Below are 16,565 nucleotides of genomic sequence, written 5' to 3'. Positions count from 1 at the left end.
TAAAAGTGAAAATGAGTAATTAAAACTGAAAATTTACTCGAGGAACTACAGTAAAATGGCAAAATCAAACAAATTGGTAGAACTTCATGTCATCTAAGATGACTAGATTAGTAAAATTCTGAATAAAATTCAATAGTACCAAATCGAAAACAAAAGTAGCATCTTGAATAAAATTTCTCCCAAAATTCTAACGCATAGCCAATGTTGGGTATCAATGCACATCCCTTGAACTTTCACCTGACACGTGAATCAATATCCTTAGGCCTTCTCCAGCTTTCCTGCCATAAGCAAACATGCATTAAAACAGAACAACTTAATGCTAAGGCTCTAGGAAGCAGAGATGCACAGAGAAATATGCATCCCCGAGTTACTTAATCAGGTCACAAATGAAAGAAAAGCAATATATCTCAGAAATAAGACATTGAACCACATGATCACCATACATGCATCGACTATATAGGACACACGAAGACAAGGCTAGAATCATGGATGCTTAACAGGCAACACTATCTACCCTAAATAGAGAACATTAACAAATTCATTGTTGATCAGGAAACGATGCACAATGAATTCATCGCCTCTCTACAAGTCATTTTCGATCTTTCTCACATTCTAATTCAATTTTCAGCCATTGAGATATACAAATCTCAAACTACAAACAAAACTATAAATCATTCCAACTTCAGGCAACTGCAATGAACACATCCCATGATTCAAGGTTGTGAAGAGCACTTGACCACTACTATGCCCAACATCATTAAAGCGATATAGAACCGGCACTATAAAAACAGTTTGACACCTCCCATTCAAGATTTTAAGTTTAAATGTCAACTTTATTGGACCCAAATCACTACAAACAAATACAACTGTAGTAACTAGTACTTCACACCATTAACTAGCAGATCTCACAATTAAGTGAATTAACCCCAATTTACCCATAACTTAATACGTTATGAATTTATTAATCCACTCAAATAGCCCATTGAAAATTCATATCCAAAACAGAAAATTTCTAATACATTAGAGCTGAAATCCCCACATAAATGTAATGATTCAAAAAATTAAATAAATATGAACAGAAATGAAATGAGCCAGAGATTCATACCTTGATATAGGTCATATCATACTAAACCCCCTAATGCTCAGATGCCATCCATAAACATTTTAATGAAATCTGGCTTGTCAGAGTCATCCAGGGTACACCAAAAACTAAATATACCAGTATCTTTCACTAACTTCATTCAAATTTTCAGCACCTAATCATATGGGATACCCATGACCTTAAGCTGAGAAGGTAACTTCGCTTTAGCTTCTCTTAAAGTAAAACTTTCCCCTAAATACTTCATTTCAGTAACTGCTTTATCCTAACCTTCACGAATAACAGCTACAATATTTGCATCAGCATCATCCTTATTCCTTTTCCTCTTCCTAATAGGTTGAGATGCACTGGATGTACCAACAAAAGGAGATGGGGTAGGTGAAGTCGGAGGCATCTCGAAGGTCTCATTGCAATCCTCATTTTCCACTCCCATGTTTTCCATTGCATCTGTTGCTGATTCAGCCATACTACCCGTGGCTCGGTCTCTCCCAAACACTGTACACAAGCGTGGATACAATGGAAATGGCTTATTTGGTTTGAAAGATGCATTATGATGTTTCTACAATAAGAACCCAAAGAAATCAAAGTTATGACTTCAAAGAAATCAAATATTGAAATTGAATATTTTAAAATAAAATTGAACTTAGTAGAACCTGTGCAAGATTGTGCACGTGCAATTGTGCAAGATTGTGTTTTTTGAGACAACTATATATATTAGGAAGGGTGAGACAACTATATATATTGGGAAGAGGCCTATGAGTTAATAATAATTTGGTATTTAACTACAAATGAAGAAAAATCTTATTAAAGCAACTAATTGAAAAAGAATAAGAAACAAAATGTACCTTCACCCACATCTGTAGTACATCGTCACTATCCACAACAACACATTTTTTTTTCGTCATTCCAACCAAATCCAGAGGTATTCATCATGTCATATACAGAGGAATACTTTTCTTTCAGACGCTTCAGCTTGTTTTGTATATGCTTTGGCTCTGTATTAATGCCCGGAATCATCTCCCTCATCTTGGTGGCAACCATTACAAATGTACCAGCCTTAAAACTGCCGGTCTCACACCTAACACCATCAACTACCATCTCCTCGAGGATGGTAAGCAGCACATCCTCCTCATTATCATTCCAATTACGTGAGGTGGCCATATAATCTATCAAATAAGCCATAATATTGCATATGAAAAACAAAGAAACATATTGTTAGTGGAGCAAACATGATGCAATTACGTTAATATCTGCCTACAGCTTTTTACAAAGCTAAATTACTTCCTAGTGGAAAAGGTAATCAATTATCAATTTATTATCCATGTACTCAAGGCTACATGGCAACACCAAGGGATACACTTACAAACAAAAATTTTAAAGATCATAGAAAATGCATATTAAACAGTAAACTGATGATAACACACATATCATGAGGACTGAAATAAAACAATATTATCCAAGTGAGGTTTTTGGTTAGCAACAATATATTTAGTAAGCAGAAGTATATTCTAAATTATCCATTCTTGTGGTTTGTTTCTAGCCTGGCTGTAGAAAGATAAGGTACTAGGGTCAGATTAATTTCTAAGCAATTAAGCAAATTTAAAATTTTAAACAGTATTTCTAATTCCTACCATATAACAACATCGGGCTTTATCAATCATAACATCCAGATAACTCTCAATTACCACATTACAAATCCACTTAATAAACATCTCAATAGTCTTCAAACAATGAAAAACAATTACAACAAACATCTCAGTAAATGTCATCAAACAATAAAAGACAATTACAACAACTACTATGTCAACCCATTTTCAAGCCCTCCTTCCTCTCCACTCATCATATATTTCTCTTGCAAGATCATCCCTCCATTGAATCCATGTTTGGCTTGACTCAACAGTTTCAATGTAGGCTAATACTTCTAGTAAATCTTCCCCTATAGGCAATTCATCAAATGCAAGCCTTGCATTTCCTCAGGATTAACCGCCATGTACATTCTAATAAAATTATGAAGTAAACTACATGCAGTAATCATTCGTCCCTGAATCTTGATTGGATAGTAGGAAGGACTTCGCAAGATAGCACAACGTCTTTTGAGGAGGCCAAAAACATCTCTCAATGACATTCCTAGCACATGAGTGTTTCATATTAAAATATTCTTCATGATTCATAGGTGCACGTGCATTGCCTTCCTACTCTTGCAAATGGTATCTAGTGCCTCTATACGGTGCCAGAAAACCCTCACCATTCGTATATCCGGAATCAACCAAATAGTATGTACCTACATTAGTTTATAATAAATTTTAGTTGTTGCCAACAAAGGTAAGGAAGAATATTGAGTCTTGTCTATCTTACCAGTTAGGACCTTGAGGCCATTAGCTCCAGTAACAACATCACCAAGAACTCTCGAATCAGTAGCTGATCTCTCGCAACCGGATAACACATATACGAATTTGAGGTCATGTGTGCATACGCCTAACACATTAGTTGCTATATGACCGTTCGTTGTTCTATATCTTGGTCTATCGACCTCAGGCACAGTGACCCCTATGTATGTTCCATCTAGCACTCCTAAGCAACCCTAGACAAAAGAAAAACCTATATTAATTACCAACTACAAATAATTATGTTATTAATGATTTTACTATGATACTTACCTTAAAGCATTTCCATCTCGATTATGTGCAATCCTCTGGGATATGGGTGGTTTTGCAAACAACACTTCTTGCAAATTGAGTAACGCACGCAATACTCTGCGAATATACCGACTAATAGTTTCACCAGACCTAATGAATCTAACTTGCATTGACCTGTTTTTATTGTGGTGAGCTAATATGTTAACAAAAGTAGCAACTTGCTCCTCTATTGTAACATGACCATCATCTACCAACCCACCACAAGTTTGTAGTAAATCACATAAAACTGCAAATGCATTCCTATCCATTTGCAGCTCCCACAAACAGTTAGTATCACTCAATTGCGTAATACGATTTATTTCCTCTCTCCTAATATGAAGTCTAACAAATGTTCTTTGCTCTAAACTACCTCTTTCCTGTTGTCTCCTTTGTTGTTGTCTATACCTCAACAATTGGCAATTCATACTAAAGACTTGTGCCATTATAATCCAAACGTTCAAAAGAAGAAAGAATTGAGTCTCATATTCGTCCAAACCTTCACATGAAAAAAAAAGATACGTAGGATTCAATTATTGAATGAATCAAAATATGATACTATATTTTTCAGAAACATCGAAAGAACCCTAATAGGAATTGATAATGATAAAAGTGTCCAAACTAAAACCTGGGATGATATATTGTGAACCACAAAGAGTAAATTGCAAATAAGTAAATTGCAAATAAAAAACATAGTTTGGTGACCCACACAAATGAAAAAGATTTGGAATTGTTGTTGCTTATTGCACTGCATGACACGCTTCCATTGTTGTGTTGGCCTAATTCTCTTCTCTAGCAACACTTATTATAAACAAGCTTCGTGCTGGAATTAAGGTGATGTTTATATTTTTGTTGTATACTAACTGTTTCCACTGTTAAAAAGTGTTAACTAACTTTTATTTCATTGTCCTGATATGATTCTGTTGGTGGGTTTGAAGGTTTGTGCAATTATTAAAGTCCCTGGATTTGGAGAAAACAGGAAGGCAAATTTGCAGGACCTAGCCATTCTTACGGGAGCCCAGGTAATTAATTTGTATTATTCACTTGTTCTTAAAAAGTTTCATAATTGTACTGCATGACATGCTTCCAACCCCAACTTAACAATTTCACAACCTAAATTTTTATTTTTCCTTCTATTTCCTCTTTAAGCATTTATATACACACTTATTCAGCTACTCATGATCGATCCAACAAAATCCAATCCAACATAACCCAAAGACATCAGATTTGTAGATTTCAGCACATAAAAATCGAAACTTGAACACTGAAAAAAATCCAACAGAGGAAAATCCAAAACATAATCCAATCCAATAGAACCCAAAGACATCAGATTTGTAGATTTCAGCACATAAAAATTGAAACTTGAACACTGAAAAAAAATGAATCCAGATAGAGAGATACCTCTAAATACAGATTGAACTTGGAACGGAGATGCAGAGAAGTTCACGTAGAGGCACACGGAACAGGATGAGGAGGAAGGTTGCGAAGGGGAGATGCATGGATGAAGAACTTCAGCAGCAGAGAAGAGGAAGATGATAGAACTTGAGGCAGAGAAGAGGAAGATGTAGAACTTGCGGCAGCGAAGATGAAGAGGAAGAATAGGGTTTGTTGTATGATTTAGGTGTAAATATTGAAAAAGTTAAGGGGTATTTTTGTCTTAAATTTTATGATTTTTGTGTTTCACGGGATGGAAAAACCCATTCCAGGGGGGAGGGATAATCAAAATTTAACCCATTTTCGTTCCGTGGGACACGCGTTCCACATAATTTTAGGTATCGTTTGGTACGTGGGATGAGACGGAACGGAGTAGGACGAGGCGTTCCGTCTTACGTTTGGTGCGCCTAAAACGGGTGGAACGCGCTGTTCCACATGATGAGTTTTGGGTGAATTTTTATTCCACCTCACCCCCTGGAACAACTCATTCTACATCCGTGGAACACAAAATTATAACCTCTCTATCTCCTTCTTCTTCCTCCTTGTTTTCATCCGAGTGCATCTTTACTCACTCTCCATTCCATCCCATCCTGTCCCATCTCGTCCCGTCACATTCCGTTTCGTCCCGTCCCGTCCTGTCTGCATACCAAACAATACCTAAGGAAAAGGAACACGTCCGTTCCATCCCACGTACTAAATGCACCGGGACGGAAAAGGATCACTTTTTACTTAAAATCTATTTTAATCATCGTGTTTTACTGAACAAAATTCACACAGTGGTCAAAGCGTGGTCCTAATTAAAACTAACCCAAAATCAGGTTGACCCGATACAATAACTAAAGGACCGGGTTCAGACCGAGGGAGAACCCAACCCAACCCAATGGTGTTTTCAAATTTTTATGGACAGCGGCGGCGGCGGCAGCAGCAGCAGCCTCAGCCTCCTGCAGCTGCAGCTGCAGAAACTGCTATTTGTCTGCTACCTCCAAACTACTGACATTACAACATACTTACATACATACATACATACATATGTCTCCTTCTCCACTTTTTTTCTGTAAATTCAATGCTTCAGTTCTATGCCTATCAAAATTCTCTGTGGTGCCCTCCATGGCAATTTTGCACAGGCCAGGGGATACAATTTTCACCTTTTCTTTGCACAGGTAAATTCAAAATTCAATTTAATTTTTACCTTTTTTACCTGCCGTTTCTTCAGTTACTGCAAAATTCTGCTCTTTTGTGAAACGGGGAAGGTCTAAGTATTATATTGTTTCTCAATTTAGATTTATATTTTTGAATTTCGTATTTTTTGTAATGTATATTGGTCTTGTATGATCATCCAATGCAGAAAATTGGAAAGAGAACAAATATATGAACAATGGGAACCCACAAAGTTTAGTAGTTTTTTTACCATTATTAAATTTAATGGCAGTGTTTAATTCATATGATGGATTATACCCATTTTTCTTATTTCAGTTGGGTCTGTTTCCTAAATTCTGCAGGATAAGAGGATTTCGGTTTTGGTTGAGTTAAGAGGCTAGTTATTTGGTTCCTAAATTGATAAGACATACAGAAAATGAAACAGAAAGTAATTTAGAGTAAAGAAATGGATTTTTGTTAGGTTGGATGAAAATTAAAGGATTCGATTCAAGCTTCCCTTTTTGAAGAAAATGTACATTCAAAGTCCTTATCTTTTGTATAATCTATCATCCAGTCTAACCATGGGATTCACTTTACTGTGGAAGGCTTTATGCGGTAGCGATGTAACATGTAATTGCGTTTGAATGAGTCTTACTGTTGATTTCTGTAACGAGTCGATGAGTTTATGAGTTATAAGCTATGGATGTCAATCTTACTACTAGCAGAAACCCCGTCGTTACTTTATAGTCATGATTTGATGCCTCTCCTACTATGACTTCAATTGGCTCATGCCAAGTGAATCGTATATTTATCATGAGCAGCTGATTTGTTGTAAGCAACCATGCATGAACAGTAGCATTTATTTCATCAATTTTGTTTCTTGGGTTTGTGAAAAACTGATCACTGTCTTTTATAGCAGGCGAATAAGAATTGATCCATGTTTAATTACTTAATTTCGGTACATCATTACAAAAGATATGCCTGTTACTAACATGAATGGTCATTTTTCTTTTGTTCTTTACAAGGATGTAGAGAAATTTTTTGTTACCCCAAATTTTTCACAGAGAGATTTTTCAATGGTGGCAACCTCTCCATGTTTATTTCATCTGTTCTATAGGTCATTGCATATGGACATTCCTTTCAATGATATGTTCGGCCTTGTGGTGTGTGGTCTTTTGTTAGGTGAGGCCAATGGTGGAATAATTTTGTTTGTTGAATTTGTTTTATTTCTGTAGAAATGAAGGAAATAAAAGAAAGTTAAAGAATGTGACTTGCAATGGCTTATGAAGGCAATGATCATGACAGAAAATTTCTCTATGCGATTTGTGAGAATACTAAATATGAAGACGACAGAAAAGTTGAAATTCAAGTGAAAACATCAGCATAAGCCCATGTCCAACCAGAAGTGAATGGTAACGTTAGAACTTTGTCAATAAAAAATTAATTTAGCAATGAACATAGCTTACAAGCATTTCATATCGTGGCAGAAATTATCTCGACCTTGGCATTGGTAAAACCATGCTAAGATATGAGTATGAGTTACACAGTATAAACAAGCATTGCATTTCTTATACATAATACTTGAATGAATAACTATTACAAAATTGTTTCTGCACAATGTTATAGCATTCATCGTATTTAGAGTAATTTGTTGGATATATTAGTCACTATTATCACAAAGGGTAACAAGTTGTTTACTGTGTAAGTAGCACAACAAGGTTAAGAAAAGAATCCGAAAGATTGGCTCATTACGGGAGTGGGATGAATGAGTAATATGGAAATGTATCGGTACCCTTTATTTTCTCAGGATTCTCGCTACCTAATCAGCTAATCTCGTTTCACCTACCACTTGTTGCAATGCATGAAAGCTTCGATTGCCAGGTAGTGAGAAACTTTGTTGGTTGTGTGCTTTATAAGTTATCTGTTTCTTTCTCCCTTGCTCAGGAAAACAAATTTTCCCGTCTCTTTGCAAAACGTGGCCTGAAGGGTTATTGTTATCGGTGAGTTCTTTCTAGATCTATCACTACTTTTACGTTGTTTTAATTATTTTCACTTCATCCAGCAAGCAAGATTATTACTTACTAGTCAACAAAAGATTTATTCTGAAAGAGGGAAAAATTCCAAGAAATTTCATAATGTAATTGCAAAATTGTGTCGTCTGAAAAATTATTTCCATTCCTTCACATTTTTATTAGAATGCATAATTGCAAGCTACAATCAGACTCGATTTTGGTATGGAATGAGGGAACTTTGATTTCGTTGTTGATCCCCTTTACCTATGAGTGCTGTGATCTTCCAAACTTCAGCATGAGGTCATACCTTTTCTTGCACCAATTTAAGAGGGATTTGAGCTTGTATCATATGTTTGTTTCTGATGTAACTATCTCTTCGTAAACACTGTCCAGCTCTCGGAATTATAAAATTGTCAGTTTCATTAATCATATTCTTTATCTAATCACTTTAAAATTCTCTAGATATCTGAATTGTTGTATGATTATAATTGGATCTGGTTGACCACATGAATGTTCTTGGCGCATTGGTAAAGAAAATTTCAGCGTTTGATGTTTATGTCCATTTGTATTAGTTTTTTACCCTTCCTTTTTTCGTTCGTGATAGAGTTCTCGGTCACTTTGTTTTCTTTTGACCTTTTTTGTCTGTCAATTCTTGCAATTATCTGGATACAACAATCCCATAGCTTAATGAGATTGTGCAATCATTGCAGAGTGATTTCAGAAGTAGCTGGTTATGGTTTCAGAAGTTTTTCCACTTATTTTCTTTAATTTTTTGTAGATGTTTTGATAATTATTTCAACTTTTCCTAGCTTTACATTTTTCAAATCAATGGTCATTTCCTGAATTCCAAGTTTGGGTAAACATTATATGATAAAATTGTTGACTCTGAGAATGATATATACAACCAGGAGAATAACTTGCAAGATGCAGTTCTACACGGCACTATGGCTTGCTCAATTTGATAGTTTAAAATAATTATTTGTTACTGTGAATTTGTAAGTGAAGAGGTTGCACTTGGTGAGATGGCAAGTGCCTTCGCTCATGAGCGGTAGGTCTCGGGTTCGAGACTTGGGAGCAGCCTCTCCATAAATGGGGGTAAGGCTAGCCGACATTCACCTCTCCCAGACCCTGCGTAAAGCGGGAGCCTTGTGCACTGGGTACGACCTTTACTGTGAATTTGTAAGTGAGAATTGGAACGGGTTTCCCAAGATGAAATATGGTATTATTTTTGTAGCAGGACAGAACACAATGGCGTTCTAAGATTCATATAGCCGATCCCACTCAGTGACTTGGATTTTCCAAGTCTCCAACCGAGAAGTTTTCCTCACTCGGGAAATTAAGGGAACACTACCTCAACCTACATGCTCCACTCACAAAGCTTCAACATACAAGCTTCAACAAAAGAAAATTCAAAGAACTTAGCGAAGAAGGCTTTGGTGTATTTAACACAATACGTTGAAATGAAGGAAAGCTTATTTATTGATATCCCCGATAAGTTACAAATATGTACATATACTTGAGTCAAAATAAACAAACAAGAGGGAGCATTCACAAAGGTTGCTTAGGAGAAGTCTCAGCAGTCGGTAGAGCCCCAGAAAGAGAAGGCACCGGAGGGGGATCATTCGGAGCCTCAGTACTGAACAAAACCCTAGAAGGAGGAGGCATCAGAGGTTGATCATTTGGAGCTTCATTACGCGGTACAGCCCCAGAAGACGAAGGCAATAAATGCCTTTGGAACAAACCCACAAATCTCTGATGATCAAGTAAAACCTGACCATCAGATTCCTTCATCTGGTCAAGTTTCCTCTTCATGTTTGTAGCATAGTCATGTGCGAGCCGGTGCAACTGTTTATTCTCATGTTTGAGCCCTCTAATCTCCTGTTTGAGACTCATCACTTCAGCCGCCAATGATTCAACTTGGCGGGTTCGAGCAAATAAGCGTTGGGCCATATTAGACACAGAACCTGCACACTGAACACTGAGAGCCAGAGAATCCTTAACAGCCAACTCATCAGACCGTTTGGAAAGTAGTCTGTTATCTTTGGGAGTGAGAAGGTTCCTGGCCACCACCGCAGCGGTCATATCATTCTTCATCACGGAATCCCCAACGGTAAGAGGACCAGTAGGGGAGACGAAGGATGGGCGCTATATGTTGTCTGGAGAAGGCGGGGCTGCCTCTTCAACAAGGTTCAAGTCAAAACGACGGTCGGAGGGGCCAGACATTTTCAAAGGTGTTGAAGAGAGAAGAGGTCGGACAAATCAAGATCTTAGAAGTGCAAGAATGGAGCTTCTACTGGTGGATATTCAAGTGTGCTTTTGAACTTAATGTCAGCCCCTATAAAAATCTGCACTCGACGAAGCTTCAGAAATCGAAGAGGCGCCTGCTCAGAAATCGAAGAGGCGTTTGCTTTCTCAAAAGCTGGGCTGCTCAAAGACCACGAAGGCCGATCTCAGAAATCGAAGAGGCTTGCTTTCTCAAAAGCTGGGCTGCTAAGAGACCACGAGGGCCGATCTCAGAAATCGAAGAGGCACCTACTTTTCCAGCCTTGTCAGCACCTGTCACACGCACACTCAGCTTTGCGGAAATTATGGGCATTCTGTCGAAGATTTCTGGCGAAGTAGAAAGCACATGAATCGTACTGTTCAATCACCCACTTCCCACACGCAACAGTAACTCATGGGTACCACAGATAACTTTGCCAAAGTTCTCTAACAAAGTTGAGACACGTGAAGCTTGCAGCTCCCGCTACATCGCTCTGACCAAGAAGGGTAAAAGAATTGCAAAGAAACAACACTAACAAAGTTTAGACACATAAATTTTGAAGGTCTAGCTACCATATTATTACCCACAAGGGTAAAGGAACAGTACCACTGCTGGATAATTGGAAAGTCCCGGTGTGTCAACCTCTATGCTTCGTGGCAAGGTAGACTAGCAAACATGCCCAACCTTTACTCACATTCGAGAAAACACTCCCAACAGGATTGCTTGCTCCAAAATCGAAGAGGCACCGCCCTCCGAATCTCGAGAGCCAGACTCCCAACATGATTACTTTCTCAAAAATCGAAGAGAGGGTAAAGGAACAGTACCACTGCTGGATAATTGGAAAGTCCCGGTGTGTCAACCTCTATGCTTCGTGGCAAGGTAGACTAGCAAACATGCCCAACCTTTACTCACATTCGAGAAAACACTCCCAACAGGATTGCTTGCTCCAAAATCGAAGAGGCACCGCCCTCCGAATCTCGAGAGCCAGACTCCCAACATGATTACTTTCTCAAAAATCGAAGAGAGGGTAAAGGAACAGTACCACTGCTGGATAATTGGAAAGTCCCTGTGTGTCAACCTTTGTGCTTCGTGGCAAGGTAGACTAGCAAACATGCCCAACCTTTACTCACATTCGAGAAAACACTCCCAACAAGATTGCTTGCTCCAAAATCGAAGAGGCACCGCCCTCCAAATCTCGAGAGCCAGACTCCCAACATGATTACTTTCTCAAAAATCGAAGAGAGGGTAAAGGAACAGTACCACTACTAGATAATTAGAAAGTCCCTGTGTGTCAACCTCTGTGCTTCGTGGCAAGGTAGACTAGCAAACATGCCAAACCTTTACTCACATTCGAGAAAACAATCCCAACAAGATTGCTTGCTCGAAAATCGAAGAGGCACCGCCCTTTGAATCTCGAGAGCCAGACTCCCAACATGATTACTTTCGCAAAAATCGAAGAGACACCGCTCTCCGAATCTCGAGAGCCAGACCCCCAGCATGATTGCTTTCTCAAAAATCGAAGAGGCATCGTTCTCTGAATCTCGAGAGCCAGATCCCCGAAAAGATTGCTTGTTCGAAAACCGAAGAGGCACCACTTTCCCAACTTCAAGAGCTGGATCTCCTTGGATAAAGCTTGTCTGTAATCTTCACACGCAACATCAGCTTTCCAGATACCACAGACCACTTTTTCAAAGTGCTCTGACAGAGTTAAAACATGTGAAGCTGGCAGCTCCCACTACCGTGCTATGACCAAGCAGGGTAAAGGAATAGCATTATTACTTAATGTTAGGGAGACTCCTATATATGTCGACCTCCATCCCTAACGGATAGGCAGACCTGCAAAAATGCTCAACCCTTTCTCTTATCTGAGAGGGCACTCCCAACGAAGCCTTTCGAAATATTCAGCTTTCTTTCCCCCCGATAATACCTCTGTAAACAAGCTATACTAGAGCAAGAATATCTCATATCATCAGGGTTAAAAGCAAGAGTATCCCATATCATGCTTTTTCCCTGTCTTTTGCTTTGGCCTTGTTCTTACCTGCAAGACAAGGAGAAAGAGAGCAATCAGTCAGCACTTGGAATCAAGCTTCCAGCCAGGAACTGACTGCCTGGAACCCCTTACCTGATTACTTACCTAACATTGCTCTCGAGTACTCATCTTCAACATCTTATGCTTCCAGGGAAGATACCGCATCTGCCTGAGGAACAGATAGGGCAAGTGAGAAGGATACAAGGAAGCATGTGGAGACAAGCGTAACAGCACACGTGCCGATACATCCACTACTCTGTCAAAAGCAAAAGTATCCCATATCAGCAGGGTCGAACGTACTCTAGATTTGATGGACTTGTTTTGACCCTCAAATTCTTCAGTCGGCCTTATACTCTGGAGGAAACCAGAAAACCCTCCAGCCCAGTTCAAGAATAAGCCTGTGGAAAGTTACTTCTTCAAAAGCAAAAGTATCCCATATCATCTCTTCTCATTTTTCTTCTCTTTATCCTTCATGCTGCCTGCAAGATAGGGAGAATGTGAACAATCAGCCGGAGCTCTGATTGCTTACCTTGTCTGTCACCTCTTTCAGCAGATCCCTTAGCTCGGCGACTTGGGGGACTCCTACTACATGGTTTGTATCGCGCTTGACCAAGCCTGAAACTACAAGTAAGCTTCAAGTGAAATTGATACATTACCTTGTGCATCTCCACCAGTTACAGATACCACCCCTGGATGGAGGAAGAGTACTTCCAGAGAAGATGTCACATCTACCTATGAGACAGATAAGGCAAGTCAAGACGATACCACACTCCGGTACTTAGAAGTTTCGTGGTTACGAGATCATTCTCCCACAATATTTCCTAATGTCATTTGTACTAAATCATTCACTTGTACTCACTAAAGGAGAGCTTGAACCTATGTACTTGTGTAAACCCTTCACAATTAATGAGAATTCCTCTATTCCGTGGACGTAGCCAATCTGGGTGAACCACGTACATCTTGTGTTTGCTTTCCTATCTCTATCCATTTATATACTTATCCACACTAATGACCGGAGCAATCAAGCGAAGATCACAAAAAGTGACCGTTTTCGCTACCTAGGATCTATCTTGCAAGAGAACGGAGAATTAGATGGAGATCTCAACCATAGAATACAAGCTGGATGGATGAAGTGTAAGAGTACATCCGGCGTGTTGTGTGACCGTCGTAGGCCACTGAAGCTCAAGGGAAAATTTTATAGGACGGCAATAAGGCCAGCGATGTTGTATGGCATAGAATGTTGGGCGGTGAAGCATCAACACGTACACAAAATGGGTGTAGCGGAGATGAGGATGCTTCGTGGGATGTATGGGCACACGATAAAGGATAAGATTGGGAATGAGGATATATGAGGTAAAGTAGGAGTAGCCAAAATTGAAGGAAATATGAGAGAAAATCGGTTCCGGTGGTTTGGACATGTGCAAAGAAGGCCTGCTGACGTTCCGGTTCGAAAATGTGACTATGGGACAGAGGTTCAGGGCCGAAGGGGTAGAGGAAGACCTAGGAAAACTTTGGAAGAGATCCTAAGAAAAGACTTGAGTACTTGGATCTAACGGAGGACATGACACAAAACCGAGCGCAATGGCGTTCTAGGATTCATATAGCCGACCCCACTTAGTGGGAAAAGGCTTTGTTGTTGTTGTTGTTGTTGTAAATACTGATATTACTGTAAACAGACAAATGTTTGTTAACAATTTTTGTTAAGAGATACTACTATCAAAATTCTGAGATGCTCTCCATGTATGGTGTGTTTTTTTTTTGGTCCAGATTTTGCAATTGCTTTTGAAATAGAAGTTTGGACAAATAAATAACTTAGCTGAAGTATATCTCTCTGTTTTTCTGAGCTTCGGATGTTGTCATTGTTTCTCCATGATAAACATATGAAACAAAAGATTGACCTATTCATGCTGCAGGCGGGCTCATTTGGAAACCTGTCCAGGTGGTATAGTTTGTTACTCTTGAAAAAAAAGCCCTGAGAGCAGACTGAAATGGATAGAGCTGTTGCACAACGTACCTCAAATGTTCTGCCGAGAAATCGCAGTGCTTGGTCTCATGTGGAATGTCTGGAAGAATTGTTTGGGGATATTCTGTCAAGGCTTCCTGTTCAGTGCCTCTTAAGTTCCAAGTTTGTTTCTAGACACTGATGTGGACTGATTCGCAGTCCACAATTCGCTGAATTGCATTTTAGCCGGTCAGCAGAAGATGTGCTCTATATGGTTTATTCTTGTACGGATGCTGTGAAAACTTTGCATTTGATTGATGGTAATGGGGTAATCACCGAAGTAATAACTCTTCCTCATTCTGAAAATCTGTCATCTCTTAGAATGATTTGTTCCTATAATGGGTTGACATGTTTCACCAACTATCCCTGGTATATTCACTCGAGAAGGATTCAAGCATCAGAGGAAGACCTGAAAATCTATATCTGCAATCCTGCTACTCATGAAACTAGGGCACTTCCAATAGGTAGCCCATCAGAAGCGGAACTAAGCATGGGGGTTGCCTTTGGCCCAGGAGCCAGTGAGTACAAAGTATTTCGCTTTTTCTCCTCCAACTTCGATGACAACGGCGAAGAACTCAACCCTGAGTGTGAGATCTTTTCATCAAGCACTGGAGCCTGCAAAGGCATATGTCGTGTTCAGCAAAGTCCTCTTGGTCCACATCACATATTTTGCAATGGAAAAGTTTACTGGTTTATGGCTGGAGAGGAAGACCGCGAAACCATTGAAGACGTTCTTTCAGTGGATATGGAGGGGAATTTTAAAACTATCGAACTTCCAGATGATACAACTGACTGGTCCTTCCTAATTGATCTTGATGGTTGCTTATCATTCGTTGTTGTAAACTGCAATGATCGTCTGTATATGAAGGTAAGGATTTAAAAGGATGAAAATGAGTCTGTTTGGGAGTTGAAGTGCTGGGATTATACTCCATTCGCAGATGATTATGAGTTTCTCAACTCTGTAGCTGCTAGAAAAATGAAATTGTTTTCATGACTACAATTTATTGTTACATTCTTAACACCGACAAGACTACCTGGAAGCGAATTTATTTTGCTGAGTTCGTTGAACGCGATTTTTTTTATTGTCTTTCCATACAAGAAAAGCCTTCTCCCTTGTAAGTACTCTAACTGCTTTCAATATATATGTTTTTGGAATAGTTATTCATTGATTTTTGTGTCTCTTCTGCTTTAAATTAGTGGGTGTTCATCGAAAAGTATTTTGAGTTGCGATATTTACCCAGTAGAATCCTATCTTAAATTGAACCAACTATTTACTTGTAGTGCAACCATTTTGATAACTTGGGCTTGGCATTAACCAAGCAGTTTTTGATATCTATTACTTATGAACTTTTCTTAAACAGGTAACTGATTCTACATTCATCAAGAGGGGATGGAAATAAAGCGAGAAGCATGATGCTTGCTCTGGTGGGTTTCTTTTCAGTTTGAAAACATTTCTGGTGGGACTCTTATTCTCCAGTTTTAAAAGTTTCTTTTACTTTGGATATTTTAGTTTCCCTGCTATGTACTCGAGGAGTAACAGTTGTTTATGTATTTCTTTTGTTGCATATCCTGGATATGTTGAGCGTTTTAACATTATCCCGTATGAACTCGTAGAGTAACAGTGGTTTATGTATTTCTTTTGTTGCATATCCTGGATGTGTTGAGTGTTTTAACATTATTGTCTTACCCTTGTAATTCTACCTTGTGTTTGATTGCTGTCTTCCCATTGCAGTTTGCATTACCGACAAGCATTTTTTGGGGGGCATTCACTCTGTGAGATGTTGTCTACTCGATAGGACTTACAGGCGAATAAGAATTCTTCGCATCTGACATTTCGTTCATTGGTTTCACAGGATAGTTTTACATGAGCCATAGGCTGTTCTTCAAGAATCTTTCCCACAATGATAACAGTATACA

General features: G+C 38.9%; 3 long non-coding RNA genes across 4 annotated transcripts; 1 reads left to right on the top strand and 2 right to left on the bottom strand.

Moving 5' to 3' along the window:
- Positions 1–1,243, bottom strand: LOC139189119 (uncharacterized). The gene is made up of 2 exons (XR_011572652.1): positions 1,106–1,243; positions 1–278 (listed from the first exon to the last, which is right to left on the bottom strand). It is a non-coding gene; the product is annotated as an uncharacterized lncRNA (long non-coding RNA).
- A 77-nt stretch (positions 1,244–1,320) lies between these two features.
- LOC139189118 (uncharacterized) lies at positions 1,321–5,350 on the bottom strand. Of its 2 annotated transcripts, none has more exons than XR_011572650.1 (3): positions 5,173–5,350; positions 1,945–2,265; positions 1,321–1,658 (listed from the first exon to the last, which is right to left on the bottom strand). It is a non-coding gene; the product is annotated as an uncharacterized lncRNA (long non-coding RNA). The 2 variants fall into 2 exon arrangements; XR_011572651.1 differs by having other exon boundaries at positions 1,321–1,594.
- Positions 5,351–8,092: 2,742 nt separating this feature from the next.
- Positions 8,093–16,295, top strand: LOC103413261 (uncharacterized). The gene is made up of 3 exons (XR_011572843.1): positions 8,093–8,342; positions 14,560–15,763; positions 16,010–16,295. It is a non-coding gene; the product is annotated as an uncharacterized lncRNA (long non-coding RNA).
- The last annotated feature ends 270 nt before the right edge of the window (positions 16,296–16,565 follow it).

The sequence above is a fragment of the Malus domestica genome, chromosome 11 (genome assembly GCF_042453785.1).
Source record: "Malus domestica chromosome 11, GDT2T_hap1".
Taxonomy (NCBI): Eukaryota; Viridiplantae; Streptophyta; class Magnoliopsida; order Rosales; family Rosaceae; genus Malus; species Malus domestica.
The sequence above is the reverse complement of the archived record's forward strand: the minus strand, read 5'-3'. Positions and strand labels throughout refer to the sequence as shown.